The following is a 16,323-nucleotide window of genomic DNA, read 5'->3' as shown; positions in this document are numbered from 1 at the left end:
GTGGGGTGATTCCGCCTGGTCCAATGGGAAGGGGACATGGGAGTGGTCCCAGGCCCTCGTCCAATCACTCGGTGCCCTGTGGAGAAGTTTCTGGACAGAGGGGAAGGAACACCGAGTGACGGACAGGGTACCTGGGAGGGGACAGGGGGATGACTTGGCAGTTTTGGGGATGACGGGCAGGTACTAGGAAGGCGGGAAAGGGGGACCAGGCGGGAAAACAGAACAAAAGGATGTACCAACATAGCAAACGGGGGGAAACAGGGACAAACCATCGGGGAAATACAAAATTCTTAAAACCGTACATAAAATAAATAAAAACGCACCACCACATCTCCCCCTTTTGTGTTTAAAAGAAAAGAAGGAGAGGGAGGTAAAACATAAGTTCTTAAACTGGGGAGTCGGAGTCCTTGGCATCTTCGTCAAACCAGACATCGCGTTGTTCTTCTTTGTGCTGCTCACTGATGTTAAGTGGCTGGAGCTCACCGGGGTCGGCTACTGCGGCGTGGCTGATGTTGATGTTACTGTGGAGGGCTTTCAGCAGCAGCCTTTTGATCACACCGAAGCCCACGGCGAAGGCGATGAGCCCCAGCAGCAGCACGATGCCCGTCTGAATCAGGGAACGGATCCACCCAGCGAGGCCCCATCCTTCGAAGAGGGAGTCCAGCCATCCGGCGGACTCCTTCTGGATATGATGAATCATCTCCTGCATTCGCGAGATGGAAACCCGGACGTCCTCAGCCCTTGAACTCGATTTCACACAGCACACGCCAGCGAACTCCAAAGGCTGAGGAACAATCCACGAATGCAGGAGATGTGGGGCGATGGAGAGGCTCAGAAGGATGAGGTAGATTGATGGGAACATGCTGGGTGGACCGGTGGTGGTGGGCACGGTTCTGTAAAACAAACTGAAACGAGAATTAATACTTAAAATTAATTGGGAGGTCCATCCTCCAAAGAAAAAGGGACTCCGTGGAGCCTAGGTATGGGAAGGGAAGGTCATAACAAAACGGTTCGGAGCCGGGGGAAAGGGACCTCCTCCGCCTGCGGAGGGCTGCGTGCCCCACCTGAGGACTTGAGGGCCTTTTGTCTGAGGCTTTGGGGACATAAGGCCGGACGAACTTGGAAGGGACCCATCTCAGGCCTGAGGGCGTGGATACGCAAGCGTATCCCCGTCCCCAGGTGACTAAGTCATAGGGTCCCTCCTGCCGCCAGGTCTCTGGATCTTTGATGAGAACTGGCGGCCTCTCCCTGACCTTGCTCTGCTCTGATGCCCCGAAGTGTCTCACGATGGGGGGATTGAGACACTCAAATGAACAATTTAAAAAGTTCAAAGTAAACAGGGCTCGCGCCAACTGGACCTGGGGGGACTCATGCTTGGATGCCGAAAGTTGTTGTTTCAGCATCCGTTTGATGTTTTGGTGAGTCCTTTCCACCACGGCTTGACCTGAGGGGGAATAGGCGATGCCGGTCTTGTGTTCTATTCCCCATTGCTGCAGGAAGCTGGCAAATTCCCTGGAGGTATACCCGGGGGCGTTGTCCGTTTTGATCAATTTGGGGACGCCCAGCATGGAGAAGGCTTGGACTAGATGTTTTTGAACGTCCTTTGCCCTCTCCCCGGTGTGGGCAGAGGCAAAAACTGCCCCAGAGAAGGTGTCCACAGAGACATGGACGTAATTCTGCTTCCCGAAGGAAGGGACATGAGTAACGTCCATTTGCCACACCTCGCAGGACTGGAGTCCCCTGGGATTAGCCCCTGCGCTCACCGATGGTAAGGGGAGCGACTTACAGGACGGGCAGGTCGCCACGATGGCCTTGGCCTGGTCCCGGGTTAGGTGGAATTCCCGGACCAGACCAGGCGCATTCTGATGGTGGAACTGGTGGCTGATCTTAGCTTGCTGAAACTTCTCCGGGAGTGGCGCCAGCTGCACGGGGGCGGCCTCAAGGGCATCGGCACGCCGATTACCCTCGGCCAAGAACCCCGGCAGGTCGGTGTGAGACCTTATGTGCATTACATAAAAAGGTTGCTCTCGGTGGGAGATTAGCCTAACCAGCTTTGAGAGCAACTCATTGAGGGCCTCGTTGGAAACACCTTGCAGGATTGCATCCTGTGCCCTAGATACTACACCCGCTACATATGCCGAATCTGTGACCAAATTGAAGGGTTCAGAGAACCTCTCAAAAGCCCTGACGACTGCGGCCAACTCAGCTAGCTGTGGGGATCCTTCCACCACAGCGACATCCGACTCCCACCGCTGAGTCTGAGGATCCTTCCAAGTCACTACTGACTTGTGGGAGCCTCCGGACGCGTCAGTAAAAACTGTCAGAGCCTTTAGGGGTTTTTTGCTCTGAATCCGTGTTACTTTGAGTTCAAATTGGACATCCGAATCAAAAATTTTGTGGGCCGGTCTCAAAACGGAAATTTCGCCCGTGTAGCTATCCAGAGCAAACTGCAAGGATTCATTCTCTCGCAGCAGGTGTTCCAACATGGCCTTGGTGAATTGGCCCGATTCCAATTTCAAAGGTATGTAAATGCACTTAAAGTCCTCACCTGCCAACTCCCGGATCCGCATCCGTGCTTTGCGGATCAGTTCCGCCACCAGTTCCTGTGGCTTGGTCAGTCTTTTGGACCGACTGTGGCTCAGGAACACCCACTCTATGATTAAGAGGGGGTCCTTTTTGCCTTGGTCCGTGCCCTTTCCCAGGGTATCCATCCACTGAAAGATGATGCCATGGAGGTGTGGCAGTCTGCCCATGATGATGAATTTGAAGGGCAGGCCCGGATCGCACCTGTGGGCCTGCCTGGCAGACATGGCCTCCTGGACCCTCTCCAAAGCAGCTTTGGCCTCTGGGGTGAGCTCCCTGGGAGAACTAGGCTCGTCCCCCCCTTTCAATAAATTGAAAAGAGGGGCTAGGTCCTCGTTGGAAATACCTAACCAGGGTCTCACCCAGTTCAAAGACCCACACAGCTGCTGGACGTCTGCTAGGTTCCGAATTGTATTTTTGATGGCCAATTTTCGCGGCACAATGGTCCGCTTGCTGATTTCCAAACCCAGGTATCTCCAGGGTGGCATCTTCTGAATTTTGTCCTTGCGCAGCTCGAACCCTGCAGCAACCAACGCACTGGTTGTCAGTTCAAGCGCGTGGGTAAGCAGATCGTCATTGGGGGCACAAATTAAAATGTCATCCATGTAATGGTGGATGATCACGCCAGTTGTGGCCGCACGCACAGGGGACAGCAATGAAGAAACGTACCATTGGCAAATACTTGGGCTGTTTTTCATGCCCTGAGGAAGTACTTTCCAATGGTACCTCTTCATTGGGGCTTCTCGGTTGATGGAGGGAACCGAGAAGGCAAAACGCGGCGCGTCATCAGGATGTAGGGGAATTTGGAAGAAGCAATTTTTGATGTCGATTATGGCCAGATTCCAATTTTGGGGTAACATCGCTGGGGACGGCATCCCAGGTTGGGGAGAGCCCATATCTTCAATTACTGCGTTGATGGCGCGGAGGTCGTGAAGAAGCCGCCACTCGTCTTTACCCGGTTTTTTGAGGACAAAGACGGGGGAATTCCAAGGAGATGTAGTCTCTTGGATATTCCCTTTGGCCAACTGCTCCTCCACGAGCTCCCGGAGCGCTTTTAATTTTTGTTTATTTAGCGGCCATTGCTCCACCCACACTGGAGTATCTGTCAGCCAATTTAGTTTCTGGGTGGGATGCTCCTCAATGGTCGCTGCCCGAAAAACCTGAGGGGTCGGTATGTCAATTGTGACCCCCCATTGGGCCATCAGGTCTCTCCCCCACAAGGGTTCCGTATAATCTAAAACGAATGGGCGTAAATATGCCGATTGCCCATTCGGCCCCTCAATTTTGACGATGTTTTTAGATTGTTTTGCCAATTGGGTGCCTCCTACTCCTGAAATTTTTCCCGCTACGTTTTGCAACTCCCAACGCGACGGCCAATCCCGCTCGGGAATGACCGTGACGTCTGCCCCCGTGTCCAGGAGTCCATTGATGTGCTTGAACTCCTGGCCTTTCCACATATAACAACCCAGCTTCGGCCTTTCCCTCCCGATGACCTGGGCCCGGCACACCTGATAATCCTGTTTGGCAGACTTGCGCCACAAATCTTCAGGGTGTACCGGTGGCCCAGATATAGGGATGGCTTGGGCGATGATTTGGCCCTTGGGAAGGAAAGCCGGAGGGTGGGAGCAGTGCAGCCACAAAACCACCTGATCCGGGTTCTTTGATGTTACGCATGGAGCGATGGTGATGTCCAATGGCGTGTATTTTGTGTCCCCAAGGACGATGTACTTACTGTGGATGTTCCTCCAGGTCCCTGGGTCGTCAGCGTTGACAGTGACGAAATGCCAATGATCGTCTCGCAGATGCAGAGCGTCGGTCAGGGCCAACCTATATGGGGAGAAGTTAGAGGTGGTGTTAAGTATTGGCTTGGGCTGGGTTGGGTCTCGACCCAGCCAAGCAGTGGAGATGAACTCCACGTCCTCCCTCATATAGGCTGGTTCGTTCGTCCGGTGTTTGGTCATGTCCTGTAAAGAAAGGTCCTCAGGTGGGGTGCAAAAGGTGACATTGTCCCTCCCCTCCTAAGATGTTAATTTCCCCACCTCATTTCTGTCTGAGCGCAGGGAGGGACTGCGCTCATAGATCAGTTTTTTGGTCTAGCCCCCAGGTTGGGGGTAGACCTCCCCTGCTGTTGTCTATAACGTAAAAACTCCTCTCTCAGAGGACACTGGTTGGCCCAGTGCCCCCCCTGCCCGCAGAGGTGACACTTTTCAGGCTGCGGGGGTCCTCTCGGAGACGCTCCTGGCGGACGACGGTTGGCCGATGGTGTGGCCGGCGGCGTCGGGGCGGCGGCGAAGGACACCCTCCTTGATGGTGGTTGAGGGGTCCTCCGCGGATCCTCCGCAGGGACCGTGACCTTCCGAGCGCAAACCTGCAACATTGCCTGCAGGGTGGGCTCAGGTTCGAGAGGGAGGCTGAGGATCGCTTGCCGACAGGGCTCATTCGCGTTCTGCTTGGCCACTGTGGCAAGCATCCCCTCCCTCAGGTGCTCGTCCGGAACCTGAGCCTCCATTGCCCTGTGCAGGCGGTCCACGAAGGTCACGAATGGTTCAATGGGTCCCTGCTTAATAGATAAGAAATCAATGGCCGCCCCGCGCGATCGCAAGGTGACCAATGCCTTTTCCGCCGCCCTCGCACTGACCTGCAGTGCGCCCCGTGGGATTTTCTCCGCCTGCTTTGCTCCCTCCTTCCAATCCCCCTCCCCGCACAAGTGGTCGAGGGATATCACTGCCCCATCCCCATCCCGGGAGGTCTCTGCAGAGGCCCAGAGGTCAGGGAGAACATCCCTGATCTCCCGCTTCCATTCCAACTCCCATATCAGGAACTCACCATGTGAGATGAGACATGATATGAGCGTCCGAATGTCTGCGGGGACATATTCGGCCGCAGAAAAGGTTGCTTTTAGCAACCCCCGAAAATATTCGCTTTCGCGGCCAAATTCCCTCTGAGCCTTGCACAGCTCCTTGATTACATGCTGTGGGATGGGGGACCACTGTGCGAGGGGCCCGGCCCCCTGCCGCAGTGTGTAGGTGACCGGCGCGGCAGAGAAGGCCGGAAGGGGTGGAGATAGTTCGGGGTTCCCACGCCCCACCCTTCCGGAATCGATGTCGTGGGAACCGGAAGTCGGAGCGTGGGAACCAGGGGGCGGGGTGGAAGGGGCGCGGCCAGGAGCGGGGGGAGTGGCAGGATGGGAACTCCCCTCCCCGGAGGCGGAGTCAGGGGGCGGGGTAAACCCCGCGTCACTGGGGGTGTGGTCAGGGTAGGGTGGAGGAGGGACGTGGGCGGGGAGATCCGGGGAAGGGGCGGAGCTTTGGGAGGTGGGAAGGAAGGGGTTGTGAGAGGGGGGAGCACAAGTGGCGGGAAAAGCCGCGCGGGCTCCGCCATCTTGTGCCCGGGAGACTGAGGGAGAAGGGCGGCCATTTTGTGGCAGCCCAGGGAGAGTGGCTGAGGGGGAGGCTTCGGGTTCGGGGGATAACTTAAACCGAACAGACCCTCTACGGGACGGGGCTGTACATTTAGGGGAAACAGGGGAACGGAGAGAGGCAGAGACGGCGCCAGTCTCGCCAGGAAGGGAATTAGGAGCAGAGGGCGAGGAAAGAGGTTTAGGGGAACTAAACCCACCCGCTGAACTGGGGATTGATTTGTCAGCTGGCTGTGGCAGGTTTCCATAGTTATTTTTAACAATATCGCGAATTTGGAGCGCCAATAGGGTAAATTTCGCGAGAGAGAGATCCGACTTACGCAGGATCTCCCTCCCGACTTGATCCCAAAAGGGAACCTGGTACAATTTGGCTGCCGAAACGTCGGGGAAAGCCTGCGACAACCATCTGACAAATTTTTTAATTTCGGTTTTCTTAATTTTCACCCCACCCACTAAAAGGATACCCACAACTTGGGTGTAAAGACTTTTCTGGGGCACCGAGAGCTTAGCACCCATAGCTAGTTGTTAATTGGTGCCCCAAGAGGCAAGCTCTGAAAATCACAAAAGAACGGAGAAGACTGCCGCTCCCCGCTCTGTCCCCACCCTCGACGCACTCCCGCCCGGGAAGGGAGGCAAACCCAATGAGGGCTAGGGGAGAGCCGGACCGCCCCTACACCGTCTACACGGTGAGGGTCCACCAGGGGAGGGCAGAAACGAAAAAGCAGAACTTACCAGTCCGCCGCGGTGGAGACCGACACCGCTGGTGCCTTCGGCGCTACCGGCTCCGTCCCCTGGGAGCGCAGCTCACTAAAACGGAGCGCGCTCGCACCAGGGGCAGTTGACGGCCACGAGGGTTAATTCCCGAGGTCTGAGGGACCTCAAACTCCTCTGCCACGGGGTCCTAGCTGCAATTCCAGGGCCCCACGTTGGGCGCCAACTTGCCGCGCTCCCCAGCCCCAAATGCCCTCTGATGTTACGCTCAACCCCGGCTAGCTCGGCACCTGGGGTGAGGACGGGCAATGAGGCACCTCTCGCTGCACCCTAGTGGGGTTTGAGAGGTGTCCCCGTGGGTCCTGAATCAGCAGCGGCTACCCTATTGGCGGCAAGGAAAAGCCGGAACCAGCTTGGGTAAAAGCCTTCTTTAATCTAGGGCCAACGTGGCCAACGCAAAGAAGATACACGACTGGAAACCCCCCAAGCTGGAACCCCGAGTGGGGTTTGGGGCAGGCAATTATAGTGTTTGGGAGGGGAATGGGAGTGGAAACTAGGGAGGGAGAACCAATGGGAGACGGGGAAGGGAGTGGCTCCACGGTGGGGTGATTCCGCCTGGTCCAATGGGAAGGGGACATGGGAGTGGTCCCAGGCCCTCGTCCAATCACTCGGTGCCCTGTGGAGAAGTTTCTGGACAGAGGGGAAGGAACACCGAGTGACGGACAGGGTACCTGGGAGGGGACAGGGGGATGACTTGGCAGTTTTGGGGATGACGGGCAGGTACTAGGAAGGCGGGAAAGGGGGACCAGGCGGGAAAACAGAACAAAAGGATGTACCAACATAGCAAACGGGGGGAAACAGGGACAAACCATCGGGGAAATACAAAATTCTTAAAACCGTACATAAAATAAATAAAAACGCACCACCACAGATGGCGGCACCGCCGGTCTGAGGGCAGCGCCGGCTCTGGAGACACGAAGGGCAATGGTTCCTTTCCAGATCGGAGGGCAGTGGTGGCACTGAGCCCTTGGTAGTTCGGGAGCGCTGCCAGCCCGACCCACAGCCGTCAGCCCGAGCTCAGCACCTGCTGAAGTTGTGTCAGATTCTTTGTGGAGAAGCTTTCAACACCGCAGTCTGAAATGGCCTCCTTTTTGCAGGTAAGTCTGGTCGACTGCAGTGCTGGGGTCTGGACTTTCTTCCAGGCTAGAGAAGTAAAGGCTTCTTTCATTCATCTTTTAATGGACAGTGATGCCTTTTAGCCTATAGATTTTTGCCTCATGCTCCTGGAAATAGCCACTTTCAATGTATTTTTGCCTGCAAACAGCCAGGAATGTATGGTTTGCATCTGGGTTTGCAGCACACGGTCCTGGCAGCACCTGGACCGAGATCTGTCCTTGTTCAGCTGTGTTGGGAACAAACCCAAACAAAATAAAACCAAAACAAATAAACAAACAAACAAACCCCCAACTAACCCCCAAACCACAACAAACCTCTGAATGAATTGCAGCATTACATACAAAGTAGACAATACAGTTTTCCCCCATACATCTGGTTAACTAAAGGATCCCTGCTTTTTAATGCTCCACTGGTGTATCTTTTATTTCACTGATCTTTAGTAACAATCTGGCTTAGACCAGATTAACTAAGCCACTTGATCATCCTGTGCCAATTTTGCCTGAACTGTATTGGCGTAACCTTCTGCATTTCTACAAATTTTCTTGCATGGGAAATTTACAGAGTTTTTATTTCATAGCTCCTGTCCCCAGCCCAGCATTTATACACACAGACATAACTCACACCCTTTAGGACATTTTTTTAAAAAGGGTTTTTTAATGGCATTCCTCTTGTCTCAAGGAGTCAAAAAGTACATCCAAAGGGTTGCATTTTTCCTGTGAACCTGCTACACCTTCAGCTCCTCCAGCTGTTAGAATAACTCACAGCTCAGAGGCTGTGTGGGGCTGCCTTGCCCAGGAGGCAGAGATGTGGAATCTGAACTCGGCAAGTCAAGGTGATGGCTGGAGACCTAAATGCAGAGAAGCTCTGCCAGCACTGACTGCTCTCATGGCTATGAGGTGAGAGGCACTGACAGCTCCTTTTCCTTTCTCTGTGACCATATCTGTCAGTGTTTCTGTGTTTGTATTAATGAGAAGGGCAGAGAGCAGTTTTGTGGTTTAATGGGTGGTGAAGCAGAGTCTGAGTTCACCTGATGTCCTTTTTTTAGTTTGATGACATTCTTTCTGTCTTAAGTCTGACAACCAAGGCCATAATTTTGGCTGTGTTCAGAATCCAAGATCTGTGACCTCAGGAGCAGCCAAGTGTCCCCTGTCAACCTGTTTGATTTGAACTGAGCAGGCAAAACTGTGAGTGCTTTTGACTTCTTTTAGAGACAGAAAAAGTACTTGTGGTGGTGCGTTTTTATCTTTTTTATGTACGTTTTTTTATAGTAATTGTATTTCCCCAATGGTTTGTCCCTGTTTCCCCCCTATCGTCAAGTTGGTACATCCTTTTGTTCTGTTTTCCCGCCTGGTCCTCCTTTCCCGCCTTGCCAGCACCTGTCAATCCATCCTAAGAGTGCTGTGTCATTCCCCTGTCTCCTCCCAGGTGCCTTGTCTGTCACTCGGTGTTCCTTCCCCTCCATCTGGAAGCTTCTGCTCAGGGCACCGAGTGATTGGACGAGGGCCTGGGGCCACTCCCATGACCCTTCCCCATTGGACCAGGTCGGATCACCCCATCCCGGAGCCGCTCCCTTCCCCGCTCCTCATTGGTTCCCCAGTATCCCTCCCTCAAAGTTCTCCCCTCCCAGAACACATAAAACCCTGTGCCAGACCCCTCCCAGTTGTTCCAGTTGGCTGGCACCACTTCTGTGCATTTGGCCCCGTTGGCCAGGAATAAAGGAGATTTTGGCCCCCAACTGGATCCGCCTTTCATTAACACTGACGAGGCTTGCCAGCGCTGCCCAGGGACCCACAAAGGCACCCTCCAAACCCAACTAAGGAGCAGCGGGGGGTGCCTCCACTGCCCACTCTCGCCCCAGGAAGAGCTAGCCGGGGCTGGAGAGATCGAGGGTCTGGGGCGGGAGCGCGGCAAGTACTTAAGTCAAACCTTGTTTGTTGAAGTCACTGGAAGATCTGACTTACTCAAGTAAGATTTTGGGATACTTTTAATGTCAGAATGCAAATTTTCTGTTCATCATTCATTCAGAGACACTCGGTAAGCCTGAAAAACAAGAGTCTTCTAAATGTTTTAACACATCTGAGTGAAATAAGATCACTTGAAATTTTGGCTTCAGTCTCCAATGGTGTTTCAAATATGAGAATATTCATTTGAGGGAGGAACAGAATATTTTGATTTACAGAACCTTTATTAAACATATACTTCGAAATAAATTTAACCAAGAACACTTTCAGTTCAATTACAGCAAGTGCTTTTCAGTCAGCTAAATAAGGGAAGTATTCACACACACATCTGTAAAAGCCTCCTTCTCTGTTACTCCACCTATGTGAACTCCTTCAAGTTCCACAGTTGCAGTGCAATGTAAGAAAATAATGAGGCACTGCACTGGAGTTTAAAAGGGCAAGCGGTCCCTGCAGGCTCTGCACCAAGACAACCAGACCACAGAGGCAGAGGCTGCACAGGATGCAGCTCCCTGTCCTCTGCCAGCCACCACCAGTACAAGGTCCCAAATCCCTTCTTGCCTCGGGCTGTTGTCATCATTTGGAGCCATTTGCACTTCAGGCACCTCTTTCTCCATGGCAAGAGCTCTCTCTCAGCCTGAGGGCTGGCTGCTGGGAGCCCAGGGTGCTCTGTGCCTCCCCACATGGCTCTGCCCGGGAACATCTCCTCAGGTGACAGTCCTGGTCTCTATTCATGGGCCTTCTGCTCTGCCTGGCTGGGAGAGGCCATCACCTCCAGGCATTTCAGGCCAGTCCCTGCACAAGACATTCCCTTTTTCTATTTTAAGGTCAGTCTGCTCTCTCTGCAGCCCTGCTGCACTGGGGGCACAGGGGAACTTTGCATCAGTTTTTGGTGCTGTGGGACGGTTCTGCCTTGCTTACTCAATTAAATGGTTCCCCTTGGTGCTGTCCAGCAGAAGTGGGGCTCCAAACCCAGGAAAGAATTCCAATTTCTTTGGGCATCAGTTTTTTCACTGGCACAATGACAAGGCCAGGCCTCCACCCTGGGAACCACTAGGATACATTTCACATGACAGCATCTTGCTCCCTGCTGGGCATTGCAGGTCAAGGGAGATGCTGGAGCTGTGGCTGGGGGTGTCCATGTGGCCCCTGTGACCGCACTGGTGACATCAGCTCTGGGAAGCTCCCGTGGAACCAGGGGATTCCCCGGCCAACTGTGACCTCCCTCGTGATTTTGGTGCTTCCAAACGCTGATGTCACAACGGACCAATCGTGCTGTAACAGGTGACATCAGGCTGCAAACCCCTGCCAGCACAAGGGATTCCATCCTGGCCAAGTGTGACCTCAGCGGAGATGTTGGCTCATTGAAGCTCTGGCGTCACAAAGGCCAGCTGTGCTGTCACTGGTGCTGCCAGCGCCGCAAAGCTCTGGCGTCACGAGGGGTTCCGTTGTGACCCGCTGTGACCTCGCAGGCGACACCGGCTCTGCACGGCTCGGTGCAGCAAGGGCTCCGCCGGGAGCATTGTGACCTGGGGGCTGACGCCGCTCCCTCGGCGCCCGCTCCGCTATAAAAGCGGGCGCGCCGCCGCCGCCCCCGGGCACCATGGCCCGCTACCGGCGGCGCTCCCGCAGGAGCCGCAGCCGCAGCCGCAGCCGCAGCCGCAGCCGGCGCCGCCGCTCCCGCCGCCGGGGCGTGCGCAGGAGCCGCCGGGCCTCCCGCCGCTCCGCGTACCGCCGGCGCCGCCGCTCCAGCCGCAGGCGCCGCCGCCGGCGCTGAGCCGAGCGCGGGGCTCGGCCTCGCCCGGCCCGAGGAGCGCGCGGAGCGGCCGCGCCGCGGGGCTGCGGATGCCAATAAAGGCAGCAACGTTCAGGGGGGTGCGAGTCCCTGCATGCGCCTGCCAGTCCCGGCCGCGCCTGCGAGTCCGAGGGTTGCCGGACGTGTCCCTGGCAATCCTTGCCGGTCCATGGATGCCCGTGCTTCTCCCGGCAGTGCCTGGCTGTTCGTGCGTGTCCGTAGTTGCCCATGTGTGTCCACAAGCAGGACCTTGCCCCGAGTCCCTGTCAGTACCTGTCTTATGGAGGTGGCCGGTCCTGAATCCCACCCCCAAGTCATGTCTCAAGGGCCAAATTTACCCCCTCTTTAAATCCCTCTAGCAATGGTGACACCAGCACAGCCCTGGGAAGTCGGTTCCAGTGTTTGACAACACTTTTTGGACAAGAAACCCTTCCCCACAGCCAACTAAACCTTCCCAGGTGCATCTCTCAGCACCTCCTCTCATCCTTTCTCTTGTTCCCTGACAGAAGAGCCTGGTGCCAGCTGGCTACAGCTCTGTCTGCTGCACTCTGGAGTTCCGTCCTTGGCGTGTGCTGTGCCCAGCTCTTTGGGCTTCTGTTCTGGGCACTCCACAGCAGTTAGAAGTTTTGATAAGGATGGTAGAAACAAACAGCACAGCCGTGGACAAGTAGATAAAAGATGTAACTTAGGAAAACACAGAAGCCATGCCAAATGCAAGCAGGACACCAGCTGAGCTCTTCAAGGCCGACAAGGTACAAGTTAGGCAAAACAATGATATTGTGCATCCTCAAAAGGGGGGGTGGAGGAACAGGTGGAGGAACAGCACCTAAAAAACCACGAGCTGTTGAAGTCAGACCCTGAAGAACCATACAAGGACTTCCAATAGGAATGTGACCATGTCAAAGTTAAGGAAGTAGGGATAGCTGATGAATGTGTAATCAGTGTGTGACATAAAATCTCTGTTCACCCAGCAGTCAGAGCAGGTAGATGGAGGAAGGATGCCCCGAATCCCAATGCTGCAATAAAGAATAGCTTCTTTCTAGTGCTCAAATTATATTAGACTGTTTCTGCCTGGCCAATTTCAGTGTCATTACCCACTCCCAAAATTCTCAGTCGTGGACAGATCTTTCTGTAGCAGAAGCAGAAATAAAAGGTCCTTCTTCCAGTCTCTGCTGACTTGAATCCTCTTCTTGTCAAAATGCACGGATGTCATCTGGCCACTCCATAAAACATGATAGGAAATATCAAAGGGTCATCCCTGGTGTGACAAACACCAGTTGGAGACACATTGCACACAATGGAAAAGAAAATTATAACATTTATGGATCATGATAGTTCTCCAACACAGACACTTTTAGAAGTTTAACTACAACTTGTATTTTGCTCCTTTTAGAATAGTCTGCAAAGAAAATATAATAGAAATGGCCATTTCCTTCCATGCATAGCAAGGACATCACTACTCATTGAGGAACTGGCACCCAGCAGTGTCAGCTCCCTGTTGAGCACCATGTCGGTGATGGTATCACACAGCTAATGAAAGGGGCAGCCAAGAGAAGGGATGTGGAGGCTGGAGCCCAGGAGCACCTGAGGACCCACAGCATGCCCGGGGCTCTATTTTTGTCACAGGAATGTCGCCTTCAGGGCCAGTTCCTCCAAGGCAGACCAGTGAAAACTGCACCAGCTGTGCTGGACTCGGTGGTTTTGAGCACCCGGCACTGGTGGGTGTTCCTGAGTACCAGTTCCACTGGCATGTGCCATTCCACCGTTCTTCCCAGCTGTGGCTCTGCATCTCCAGACAATTCTCGTTTGCTCTCCTGTTTCTCGAGTGATCGAGCACACGTTTGCTCCTGAAAGCTGAAGGCACCTGACACATGAACTTCAGCAGCAGCAGGAGATCCCGGTGTAACAAATGACAGCATTCCATCACCACAAGCACTGTCTCAGCATCTCTGCTTGACTTAAGCCACACTGTATAAGACAGACGACAAAACCAAATAGGGAAAGAGGTTTTGAAGGAATTTAGGAATAAAAGGAGGATGTATCATGTTTGGAAGGAGGATCAGGTCTCTCAGGAAGTATTTAAGTGTGTTGCTAGAGCATGTGGGAAAAAAATTGGGAAGCTCAGATTAAACTTAATTAGGCAATTTTTGTAAAGGATAATAAAAAACTGATTTTTACAAATATATTAATAGCAAAAGGAAGGGTAAGACCAACCTTTGTCCTCTACTGGGTGTTGGAGAGAACTTAGTAACGCAGATGAGGGGAAGGCAGAAGGGTTTAACACCTTCTTTGCCTCAGTCTTTGGTTGGAAGATGGCTTGTCCCCAGGACACCTGTCCTCCTGGGCTGGTGGATGGTGCCAGGGAGCAGAATGGGCCCCAGATGGGCTCCACCCAGGGTGGTGAGGGAGCTGGAGATGAGCTTGCCAAGCCGCTCTCCATCATTTTCCAGCAGTCCTGGCTCTCTGGAGAGGTTCAGGATGACTGGAAGCTGCCCAGTGTGACGCCCATTCACAGCAAGGGTGGGAAGGAGGATCCTGGTAGTTACAGTCAGCCTGACCTCAGTACTCGGTGACGTGATGGAGCAGTTTACACTGAGTGTCACCACACAGCACTTACAGGGTGGCCAGGGTGCCAGACCCAGCCAGCAGGGGTTTAGGAGGGGTAGGTTGTGTCTGACCAACCTGGTCTCCTTCCATGACCAGGTGACCTCCTGGTGGATGCGGGACAGGCTGTGGATGTGTCTATTTGGACTCCAGCAAGGCCTTTGGCACTGTCTCCCATAGCTCACTCCTGGAAAAGCTGCAGCCCACGGCTGGGCCAGGAGCACTCTGTGCTGGGCTCAGAACTGGCTGCATGGCCGGCCCAGAGAGTGGTGGTGAGCGGTGCTGCATCCAGCTGGGGACAGGCACCAGTGGTGTCCCTCAGGGCTCTGTGCTGGGCCAGCTCTGTTCAGTATCTACTGATGACATGGATGAGGGGATTGAGCCTTTCATCACTAAATCTGTGAGGGGATTGAGCCTTTCATCACTAAGCTGGGAGCGTGTGTCCATCTGTTGGAAGGTGGGAGGGCTCTGCAGGGAGACCTGGAATGGTTGGAGGGACGGGCAGAGTCCAGTAAGATGGAGTTTAACAAGTCCAAGTGCCCAGTCCTGCATTTTGGCCACAGTAACCCCCTGCAGTGCTACAGGCCAAGGACAGAGTGGCTGGACAGTGCCCAGGCAGAAAGGGACCTGAACTGGTCGGCAGCCGGCTGAACATGGGCCAGCAGTGTGCCCTGGTGGCCAAGGAGGCCAATGGCTCCTGGCCTGGGTCAGGAATGGTGTGGCCAGCAGGAGCAGGGAGGTCTCTACAATTTCCTGAAAGGTGGCTGTGCTCAGGTGGGGCTGAGCTCTTTCTCCAGGCAGCACTGACAGAACCAGAGGACACAGCCTCAAGCGGCAGCAAGGGAAATATGGGTTGGATAAAAGGAATAAGTTTTTTACAGAAAGGGTGATAAAATTCTGGAATGGTTGCCCAGGGAGGTGGTGGTCACCATCCCTGGATGTGTTTAAAACAAGCCTGGATATGGCATTCATGGTTTAGTTGAGGTATTGAGGCATGGGCTGGACTCAATCTTTAAGGTCTCTTCCAGCTTGGTCATTCTGTGAATTCTGTGATGGAATAAATACCCTCTTGTAAAATTTTACCGCATTTTACCAGATTGAAGGAAATAGCTTGGGTGTCTGGCACTGGTGAAGAATGCCTGTTTTCTAATGCTTCAAACTGTGTTGGAAAGTTTATTTTCCAGCTGATTTCGGTATTTGTCAAAATCATGTTTAGGTCTCTGGAGTCCTGAGTGACCAAATATTAATTGCTGTGTCCACTTACTCAGAGGCTCAACAACATTCAGGGACCTTTGAGAAAGGCATGGCCCACCCTGTCTCCACACAGAGGAAAATGCTTCCTATTAAAGTGATGACACCTATTTTGAATTAATCAGTGGAATATGAGTGAACAGGATCAGTGGCAAGCATAAATACAATGTACCACAGTCCCAATGTTTACTGACATTTGGGTGAGCTTTTTATTTGAGAATATCTTCTGGATATCTCCCGCCATTGCTCAATCCCCACAATCCTGCCGTGCCCCTCTGCCCACCCTGTATAAAACAGACGACAAAATCAAATTATATATAGGGCCTTTTTTCTTCCTGATTTTCTGTTTTTGAAAGGTTGCTGCTGTTATAGAAAATCCAATTACGGTTTTTTAACTTTCGTTTTCTTATAAAGGTTGCTGCTATTAGAGGAGAGTCAGGTAAAACAAACTCCGTAATTCCGGATTCCATTCCGAGGGAATCAATGTCTCCCACGGAACTCAGGCTGCGCCGGAGCCCTTTGTGATGTCAGAGCATCGCAGAAGCGACGTCCCCGCCGAGGTCACGGCGGGGCTGCCCCGCTCCGCTATAAAAGCGAGCGCGCCGCCGCCGCGCCCGCGGCACCATGCCCTGCCACGGCCGGCGCTTCCGCAGCCGCAGCCGGCGCCGCCGCTCCCCGCTCCGGGGCGTGCGCAGGAGCCGCCGCTCCGCGTACCGCCGCTCCGCGTACCGCCGCTCCGCGTACCGCCGGCGCCGCCGCTCCAGCCGCAGGCGCCGCCGCCGGCGCTGAGCCGAGCGCGGGGCTCGGCCTCGCACGGCCCGAGGAGC

This window comes from Lonchura striata, chromosome Z (genome assembly GCF_050655825.1).
Source record: "Lonchura striata isolate lonStrDom1 chromosome Z, ASM5065582v1, whole genome shotgun sequence".
Lineage (NCBI taxonomy): Eukaryota > Metazoa > Chordata > Aves > Passeriformes > Estrildidae > Lonchura > Lonchura striata.
The sequence above is the reverse complement of the archived record's forward strand: the minus strand, read 5'-3'. Positions refer to the sequence as shown.